At 46.3% G+C, this 11,168-nt stretch overlaps 1 non-coding gene across 1 annotated transcript; it reads right to left on the reverse strand.

Moving 5' to 3' along the window:
- Positions 1-7,306: 7,306 nt before the first annotated feature.
- TRNAW-CCA (transfer RNA tryptophan (anticodon CCA)) lies at positions 7,307-7,378 on the reverse strand. The gene has a single exon. It is a non-coding gene; the product is annotated as a tRNA-Trp (tRNA).
- Between the last annotated feature and the right edge of the window lie 3,790 nt (positions 7,379-11,168).

Consider the following 11,168-nt stretch of genomic DNA (forward strand, 5'->3'; position numbering starts at 1 on the left):
GCCTTCTGACGATGAAGCACAGGTAAAGAGACAAGTCATTGAACACAGACAAATAAGTGGATAGACAGATGAAAATAATAAAAAAAAGAATTTGACCCGGACTTGATTGGAACACGCAACCTTCTGATCTGGAGTCAGACGTGCTAAAGTTGCGCCACTGAGTCCGCTTAGAGTAACCGTTCGCACACACGCGGTAGCATGTTTTGCTCGGCCTTCTGTCGATGAAGCACAGGTAAGGAGACATGTCATTATAGACAGACAAATAAATAGATATACAGATGAAAATATTATAAAGAGAACTTGACCCGAACGTGATTCGAACACGCAACCTTCTGATCTGCAGTCAGACGTGCTATGCTACCGGGTCGCCACCGAGTCCACTTAGTGTAGCAGTACGCACACACGCGGTAGCATGTTTTGCTCGGCCTTCTGTCGATGAAGCACAGGTAAAGAGACAAGTCTTTGTAGACAGACAAATAGGTAGATAGACAGATAGATGAAAATAATAAAAAAGCGAATTTGACCCGGACGTGATTCAAACTCGCAACCTTCTGATCTGGAGTAAGACGTGCTACCGTGTCGCCAACGCGTCCGTTTAGGGTAGCCGTTCGCACACACGTGGTAGCATGATTTGCTCGGCCTTCTGTCGATGAAGCACACCTAAAGAGAAGAGTCATTGCAGACAGACAAATAAGTAGATAGACAGATAGATGAAAATAGTAAAAAAGAGTACTTGACCCGAACGTGATTCGAACCCGCAACCTTCTGATCTGGAGTCAGACGTGCTACAGTGTCGCCACCGAGTCCACTTTGTGTAGCCGTTCGCACACACGCGGTAGCATGTTTTGCTCGGCCTTCTGTCGATGCAGCACAGGTAAAGAGACAAGTCATTGTAGACAGACAAATAAGTAGATTGACAGATGAAAATAATAAGAAAGAGAATTTGACCCGGACGCGATTCGAACACACAACCTTGTGATCTGGAGTCAGACGTGCTACCGTATCGCCACCGAGTACACGTAGTGTAGCCGTTCGCACACACGCGGTAGCATGTTTTGCTCGGCCTTCTGACGATGAAGCACAGGTAAAGAGACAAGTCATTGAACACAGACAAATAAGTGGATAGACAGATGAAAATAATAAAAAAAAGAATTTGACCCGGACTTGATTGGAACACGCAACCTTCTGATCTGGAGTCAGACGTGCTAAAGTTGCGCCACTGAGTCCGCTTAGAGTAACCGTTCGCACACACGCGGTAGCATGTTTTGCTCGGCCTTCTGTCGATGAAGCACAGGTAAGGAGACATGTCATTGTAGACAGACAAATAAATAGATATACAGATGAAAATATTATAAAGAGAACTTGACCCGAACGTGATTCGAACACGCAACCTTCTGATCTGCAGTCAGACGTGCTATGCTACCGGGTCGCCACCGAGTCCACTTAGTGTAGCAGTACGCACACACGCGGTAGCATGTTTTGCTCGGCCTTCTGTCGATGAAGCACAGGTAAAGAGACAAGTCTTTGTAGACAGACAAATAGGTAGATAGACAGATAGATGAAAATAATAAAAAAGCGAATTTGACCCGGACGTGATTCAAACTCGCAACCTTCTGATCTGGAGTCAGACGTGCTACCGTGTCGCCAACGCGTCCGTTTAGGGTAGCCGTTCGCACACACGTGGTAGCATGATTTGCTCGGCCTTCTGTCGATGAAGCACACCTAAAGAGAAGAGTCATTGCAGACAGACAAATAAGTAGATAGACAGATAGATGAAAATAGTAAAAAAGAGTACTTGACTCGAACGTGATTCGAACCCGCAACCTTCTGATCTGGAGTCAGACGTGCTACAGTGTCGCCACCGAGTCCACTTTGTGTAGCCGTTCGCACACACGCGGTAGCATGTTTTGCTCGGCCTTCTGTCGATGCAGCACAGGTAAAGAGACAAGTCATTGTAGACAGACAAATAAGTAGATTGACAGATGAAAATAATAAGAAAGAGAATTTGACCCGGACGCGATTCGAACACACAACCTTGTGATCTGGAGTCAGACGTGCTACCGTATCGCCACCGAGTACATGTAGTGTAGCCGTTCGCACACACGCGGTAGCATGTTTTGCTCGGCCTTCTGACGATGAAGCACAGGTAAAGAGACAAGTCATTGAACACAGACAAATAAGTGGATAGACAGATGAAAATAATAAAAAAAAGAATTTGACCCGGACTTGATTGGAACACGCAACCTTCTGATCTGGAGTCAGACGTGCTAAAGTTGCGCCACTGAGTCCGCTTAGAGTAACCGTTCGCACACCCGCGGTAGCATGTTTTGCTCGGCCTTCTGTCGATGAAGCACAGGTAAGGAGACATGTCATTGTAGACAGACAAATAAATAGATAGACAGATGAAAATATTATAAAGAGAACTTGACCCGAACGTGATTCGAACACGCAACCTTCTGATCTGCAGTCAGACGTGCTACCGGGTCGCCACCGAGTCCTTTTAGTGTAGCAGTACGCACACACGCGGTAGCATGTTTTGCTCGGCCTTCTGTCGATGAAGCACAGGTAAAAAGACAAGTCTTTGTAGACAGACAAATAGGTAGATAGACAGATAGATGAAAATAATAAAAAAGTGAATTTGACCCGGACGTGAATCAAACTCGCAACCTTCTGATCTGGAGTCAGACGTGCTACCGTGTCGCCACCGCGTCCGTTTAGGGTAGCCGTTCGCACACACGTGGTAGCATGATTTTCTCGGCCTTCTGTCGATGAAGCACACCTAAAGAGAAGAGTCATTGCAGACAGACAAATAAGTAGATAGACAGATAGATGAAAATAGTAAAAAGAGAACTTGACCCGAACGTGATTCGAACCCGCAACTTTCTGATCTGGAGTCAGACGTGCTACTGTGTCGCCACCGAGTCCACTTTGTGTAGCCGTTCGCACACACGCGGTAGCATGTTTTGCTCGGCCTTCTGTCGATGCAGCACAGGTAAAGAGACAAGTCATTGTAGACAGACAAATAAGTAGATTGACAGATGAAAATAATAAGAAAGAGAATTTGACCAGGACGCGATTCGAACACGCAACCTTGTGATCTGGAGTCAGACGTGCTACCGTATCGCCACCGAGTACACTTAGTGTAGCCGTTCGCACACACGCGGTAGCATGTTTTGCTCGGCCTTCTGACGATGAAGCACAGGTAAAGAGACAAGTCATTGTAGACAGACAAATAAGTAGATAGACAGATAGATGAAAATAATAAAAAAGAATTTCACCCAGATGTGATTAGAACACGCAACCTTCTCATTGGGAGTTAGACGCGCTACAGTTGCGCCACCGAGTGCGCTTTGGGCAGACGTTCGCACACACGCGGTAGCATGTTTTGCTCGGCCTTCTGTCGATGAAGTACAGGTAAAGGAACAAGTCATTGCAGACAGACAAATAAGTAGATAGACAGATAGATGGAAATAATAAAAAGAGAATTTGACCCGGACGTGATTAGAACAAGCAACCTTCTGATCTGGAGTCAGACGTGCTAATGTTGCGCCACCGAGTCCGCTTAGAGTAACCGTTCGCAGACACGCGGTAGCATGTTTTGCTCGGCCTTCTGTCGATGAAGCACAAGTAAAGGGACAAGTCATTGTAGACAGACAAATAAGTAGATAGACAGATAGTTGAAAACAATAAAAAAGAGAATTCGACCCGGACGTGATTCGAACATGCAACCTACTGATCTGGAGTCAGACGCACTACCGTTGCGCCTCCGAGTCCGCTCAGGGCAGCCGTTGGCACACACGTGGTAGCATGTTTTGCTCGGCCTTCTGTCGATGAAGCACAGGTAAAGAGACAAGTCATTGTAGACATACAGATAAGTAGATAGACAGATAGATGAAAATAATAAAAAAGAGGATTTGACCCCGACGTGATTCGAACACGCAACCTTCTGATCTGGTGTCAGACGCGCTACCGCTGTGACACTGAGTCCGCTTAAGGTAGCCGTTTGTACACACGTGGTAGCGTGTTTTCTCGGCCTTCTGTCGATGAAGCACAGGTAAAGAGACAAGTCATTGTAGACAGACAAATAGGTAGATAGACAGATTGATGAAAATAATAAAAAAGGAAATTTGATTCGGACGTGATTCAAACTCCCAACCTTCTGATCTGGAGTCAGACGTGCTACCATGTCGCCACCGAGTCCATTTAGGGTGGCCGTTCGCACACACGTGGTAGCATGTTTTGCTCGCCCTTCTGTCGAGGAAGCACAGCTAAAGAGAAGAGTCATTGTAGACAGACAAATAGGTAGATAAACAGATAGATAAAATTCATAAAAAGAGAATTTGACCCGGACGTGATTAGAACACGCAACCTTCTGATCTGGAGTCAGACGTGCTAAAGTCTCGCCACTGAGTCCGCTTAGAGTAACCGTTCGCACACACGCGGTAGCATGTTTTGCTCGGCCTTCTGTCGATGAAGCACAGGTAAGGAGACATGTCATTGTAGACAGACAAATAAATAGATAGACAGATGAAAATATTATAAAGAGAACTTGACCCGAACGTGATTCGAACACGCAACCTTCTGATCTGCAGTCAGACGTGCTACCGGGTCGCCACCGAGTCCACTTAGTGTAGCAGTACGCACACACGCGGTAGCATGTTTTGCTTGGCCTTCTGTCGATGAAGCACAGGTAAAGAGACAAGTTTTTGTAGACAGACAAATAGGTAGATAGACAGATAGATGAAAATAATAAAAAAGCGAATTTGACCCGGACGTGATTGAAACTCGCAACCTTCTGATCTGGAGTCAGACGTGCTACCGTGTCGCCACCGCGTCCGTTTAGGGTAGCCGTTCGCACACACGTGGTAGCATGATTTTCTCGGCCTTCTGTCGATGAAGCACACCTAAAGAGAAGAGTCATTGCAGACAGACAAATAAGTAGATAGACAGATAGATGAAAATAGTAAAAAAGAGAACTTGACCCGAACGTGATTCGAACCCGCAACTTTCTGATCTGGAGTCAGACGTGCTACTGTGTCGCCACCGAGTCCACTTTGTGTAGCCGTTCGCACACACGCGGTAGCATGTTTTGCTCGGCCTTCTGTCGATGCAGCACAGGTAAAGAGACAAGTCATTGTAGACAGACAAATAGGTAGATTGACAGATGAAAATAATAAGAAAGAGAATTTGACCCGGACGCGATTCGAACACGCAACCTTGTGATCTGGAGTCAGACGTGCTACCGTATCGCCACTGAGTACACTTAGTGTAGCCGTTCGCACACACGCGGTATCATGTTTTGCTCGGCCTTCTGACGATGAAGCACAGGTAAAGAGACAAGTCATTGTAGACCGACAAATAAGTGGATAGACAGATGAAAATAATAAAAAAAAAGAATTTGACCCGGACTTGATTGGAACACGCAACCCTCTGATCTGGAGTCAGACGTGCTAAAGTTGCGCCACTTAGTCCGCTTAGAGTAACCGTTCGCACACACGCGGTAGCATGTTTTGCTCGGCCTTCTGTCGATGAAGCACAGGTAAGGAGACATGTCATTGTAGACAGACAAATAAATAGATAGACAGATGAAAATATTATAAAGAGAACTTGACCCGAACGTGATTCGAACACGCAACCTTCTGATCTGCAGTCAGACGTGCTACCGGGTCGCCACCGAGTCCACTTAGTGTAGCAGTACGCACACACGCGGTAGCATGTTTTGCTCGGCCTTCTGTCGATGAAGCACAGGTAAAGAGACAAGTCTTTGTAGACAGACAAATAGGTAGATAGACAGATAGATGAAAATAATAAAAAAGCGAGTTTGACCCGGACGTGATTCAAACTCGCAACCTTCTGATCTGGAGTCAGACGTGCTACCGTGTCGCCACCGCGTCCGTTTAGGGTAGCCGTTCGCACACACGTGGTGGCATGATTTGCTCGGCCTTCTGTCGATGAAGCACACCTAAAGAGAAGAGTCATTGCAGACACAAATAAGTAGATAGACAAATAGATGAAAATAGTAAAAAGAGAACTTGACCCGAACGTGATTCGAACCCGCAACCTTCTGATCTGGAGTCAGACGTGCTACTGTGTCGCCACCGAGTCCACTTTGTGTAGCCGTTCGCACACACGCGGTAGCATGTTTTGCTCGGCCTTCTGTCGATGCAGCACAGGTAAAGAGACAAGTCATTGTAGACAGACAAATAAGTAGATTGACAGATGAAAATAATAAGAAAGGGAATTTGACCCGGACGCGATTCGAACGCGCAACCTTGTGATCTGGAGTCAGACGTGCTACCGTATCGCCACCGAGTACACTTAGTGTAGCCGTTCGCACACACGCGGTAGCATGTTTTGCTCGGCCTTCTGTCGATGAAGCACAGGTAAACAGACAATTCATTGTAGACAGACAAATAAGTGGATAGACAGATGAAAATAATAAAAAAAAGAATTTGACCCGGACTTGATTCGAACACGCAACCTTCTGATCTGGAGTCAGACGTGCTAAAGTTGCGCCACCGAGTCCGCTTAGGGTAGCCGTTCGCACACACGCGGTAGCAAGTTTTGCTCGGCCTTCTGTCGATGAAGCACAGGTAAAGGGACAAGTCATTGCAGACAGACAAATAAGTAGATAGACAGATAGATAAAAATAATAAAAAGAGAATGAATTTGACGCGGACGTGATTAGAACACGCAACCTTTTGATCTGGAGTCAGACGTGCTAAAGTTGCGCCACCGAGTCCGCTTAGGGTAGCCGTTCGGTCACACGTGGTAGCATGTTTTGCACGGCCTTATGTCGATGAAGCACAGGTAAAGGGACAAGTCATTGTAGATAGACAAATAAGTAGATAGACAGATAGATGAAAATAATAAAAAAAGAATTTCACCCAAATGTGATTAGAACACGCAACCTTCTCATTGGGAGTTAGACGCGCTACAGTTGCGCCACCGAGTGCGCTTTGGGCAGACGTTCGCACACACGCGGTAGCGTGTTTTGCTCGGCCTTCTGTCGATGAAGTACAGGTAAAGGAACAAGTCATTGCAGACAGACAAATAAGTAGATAGACAGATAGATGAAAATAATAAAAAGAGAATTTGACCCGGACGTGATTAGAACAAGCAACCTTCTGATCTGGAGTCAGACGTGCCAAAGTTGCGCCACCGAGTCCGCTTAGAGTAACCGTTCGTAGACACGCGGTAGCATGTTTTGCTCGGCCTTCTGTCGATGAAGCACAAGTAAAGGGACAAGTCATTGTAGACAGACAAATAAGTAGACAGATAGTTGAAAACAATAAAAAAGAGAATTTGACCCCGACGTGTTTCGAACACGCAACCTTCTGATCTGGTGTCAGACGCGCTACCACTGTGCCACTGAGTCCGCTTAGGGTAGCCGTTTGTACACACGTGGTAGCATGTTTTCTCGGCCTTCTGTCGATGAAGCACAGGTAAAGAGACAAGTCATTGTAGACAGACAAATAGGTAGATAGACAGATAGATGAAAATAGTAAAAAAGAGTACTTGACCCGAATGTGATTCGAACCCGCAACCTTCTGATCTGGAGTCAGACGTGCTACTGTGTCGCCACCGAATTCACTTTGTGTAGCCGTTCGCACCCATGCGGTAGCATGTTTTGCTCGGCCTTCTGTCGATGCAGCACAGGTAAAGAGACAAGTCATTGTAGACAGACAAATAAGTAGATTGACAGATGAAAATAATAAGAAAGAGAATTTGACCCGGACGCGATTCGAACACGCAACCTTGTGATCTGGAGTCAGACGTGCTACCGTATCGCCACCGAGTACACTTAGTGTAGCCGTTCGCACACACGCGGTAGCATGTTTTGCTCGGCCTTCTGACGATGAAGCACAGGTAAAGAGACAAGTCATTGTAGACAGACAAATAGGTGGATAGACAGATGAAAATAATAAAAAAAAAGAATTTGACCCGGACTTGATTGGAACACGCAACCTTCTGATCTGGAGTCAGACGTGCTAAAGTTGCGCCACTGAGTCCGCTTAGAGTAACCGTTCGCACACACGCGGTAGCATGTTTTGCTCGGCCTTCTGTCGATGAAGCACAGGTAAGGAGACATGTCATTGTAGACAGACAAATAAATAGGTAGACAGATGAAAATAATATAAAGAGAACTTGACCCGGACGTGATTCGAACACGCAACCTTCTGATCTGCAGTCAGAGGTGCTACCGGGTCGCCACCGAGTCCACTTAGTGTAGCAGTACGCACACACGCGGTAGCATGTTTTGCTCGGCCTTCTGTCGATGAAGCACAGGTAAAGAGACAAGTCATTTTAGACAGACAAATAAGTAGATAGACAGATAGATGAAAATAACAAAAAGAGAATTTGACCCGGACGTGATTCCAACATTTAACCTACTGATCTGGAGTCAGACGCGCTACCGTTGCACCTCCGAGTCCGCTCAGGGCAGCCGTTCGCACAAACGTGGTAGCATGTTTTGCTCGGCCTTCTGTCGATGAAGCAGAGGTAAAGAGACAAGTCATTGTAGACAGACAAATAAGTAGATAGACAGATAGATGAAAATATTAAAAGAGAATTTTACCCGGACGTGATTCGAACACGCAACCTTCTGATCAGGAGTCAGACGTGCTACCGTGTCGCCACCGCGTCCATTTAGGGTAGCCGTTCGCACACACGTGGTAGCATGGTTTGCTCGGCCTTCTGTCGATGAAGCACACCTAAAGAGAAGAGTCATTATAGACAGACAAATAGGTAGATAGACAGATAGATGAAAATAGTAAAAAAGAGAACTTGACCCGAAGGTGATTCGAACCCGCAACCTTCTGATCTGGATTCAGACGTGCTACTGTGTCGCCACCGATTCCACATTGTGTAGCCGTTCGCACACACGCGGTAGCATGTTTTGCTCGGCCTTCTGTCGATTAAGCACAGGTGAAGAGACAAGTTATTGTAGACAAACAAATAAGTAGATAGAGTCAAATATTAAGAAAGAGAATTTGACCCGGACGCGATTCGAACACGCAAACTTCTGATCTGGAGTCGGACGCGCTAACAGTTCGCCACCGAGTCCACTTAGGGTAGCCGTTCGCTTACACGTGGTAGCATGTTATGCTCGGCCTTCTATCGATGAAGCACAGGTAAAGAAACAAGTCGTTGTAGACAGACAAAGAGGTAAATAGACAGATTAAAATAACAAAAACGAGAACTTAACACGGACGTGATTCGAACACGCAACCCTCTGATCTGTAGTAAGACGCGCTACCGTGTCGCCACCGAATCCACTTAGCGCAGCCGTTCGCACACACGCGGTAGCTTGTTTTGCTCGGCCTTCTGTCGATGAAGCACAGGTAACGAGACGAGTCATTGTAGACAGACAAATAAGTAGATAGACAGATGAAAATATTATGAAGAGAACTTGACCCGAACGTGATTCGAACACGCAACCTTCTGATCTGCAGTCAGACGTGCTACCGGGTCGCCACCGAGTCCACTTAGTGTAGCAGTACGCACACACGCGGTAGCATGTTTTGCTCGGCCTTCTGTCGATGAAGCACAGGTAAAGAGACAAGTTTTTGTAGACAGACAAATAGGTAGATAGACAGATAGATGAAAATAATAAAAAAGCGAATTTGACCCGGACGTGATTGAAACTCGCAACCTTCTGATCTGGAGTCAGACGTGCTACCGTGTCGCCACCGCGTCCGTTTAGGGTAGCCGTTCGCACACACGTGGTAGCATGATTTTCTCGGCCTTCTGTCGATGAAGCACACCTAAAGAGAAGAGTCATTGCAGACAGACAAATAAGTAGATAGACAGATAGATGAAAATAGTAAAAAAGAGAACTTGACCCGAACGTGATTCGAACCCGCAACTTTCTGATCTGGAGTCAGACGTGCTACTGTGTCGCCACCGAGTCCACTTTGAGTAGCCGTTCGCACACACGCGGTAGCATGTTTTGCTCGGCCTTCTGTCGATGCAGCACAGGTAAAGAGACAAGTCATTGTAGACAGACAAATAAGTAGATTGACAGATGAAAATAATAAGAAAGAGAATTTGACCCGGACGCGATTCAAACACGCAACCTTGTGATCTGGAGTCAGACGTGCTACCGTATCGCCACCGAGTACACTTAGTGTAGCCGTTCGCACACACGCGGTAGCATGTTTTGCTCGGCCTTCTGACGATGAAGCACAGGTAAAGAGACAAGTCATTGTAGACCGACAAATAAGTGGATAGACAGATGAAAATAATAAAAAAAAGAATTTGACCCGGACTTGATTGGAACACGCAACCTTCTGATCTGGAGTCAGACGTGCTAAAGTTGCGCCACTGAGTCCGCTTAGAGTAACCGTTCGCACACACGCGGTAGCATGTTTTGCTCGGCCTTCTGTCGATGAAGCACAGGTAAGGAGACATGTCATTGTAGACAGACAAATAAATAGATAGACAGATGAAAATATTATAAAGAGAACTTGACCCGAACGTGATTCGAACACGCAACCTTCTGATCTGCAGTCAGACGTGCTACCGGGTCGCCACCGAGTCCACTTAGTGTAGCAGTACGCACACACGCGGTAGCATGTTTTGCTCGGCCTTCTGTCGATGAAGCACAGGTAAAGAGACAAGTCTTTGTAGACAGACAAATAGGTAGATAGACAGATAGATGAAAATAATAAAAAAGCGAATTTGACCCGGACGTGATTCAAACTCGCAACCTTCTGATCTGGAGTCAGACGTGCTACCGTGTCGCCACCGCGTCCGTTTAGGGTAGCCGTTCGCACACACGTGGTGGCATGATTTGCTCGGCCTTCTGTCGATGAAGCACACCTAAAGAGAAGAGTCATTGCAGACACAAATAAGTAGATAGACAAATAGATGAAAATAGTAAAAAGAGAACTTGACCCGAACGTGATTCGAACCCGCAACCTTCTGATCTGGAGTCAGACGTGCTACTGTGTCGCCACCGAGTCCACTTTGTGTAGCCGTTCGCACACACGCGGTAGCATGTTTTGCTCGGCCTTCTGTCGATGCAGCACAGGTAAAGAGACAAGTCATTGTAGACAGACAAATAAGTAGATTGACAGATGAAAATAATAAGAAAGGGAATTTGACCCGGACGCGATTCGAACGCGCAACCTTGTGATCTGGAGTCAGACGTCTACCGTATCGCC

The sequence above is a fragment of the Rhipicephalus microplus genome, chromosome 5, assembly GCF_043290135.1.
Source record: "Rhipicephalus microplus isolate Deutch F79 chromosome 5, USDA_Rmic, whole genome shotgun sequence".
Classification (NCBI taxonomy): domain Eukaryota; kingdom Metazoa; phylum Arthropoda; class Arachnida; order Ixodida; family Ixodidae; genus Rhipicephalus; species Rhipicephalus microplus.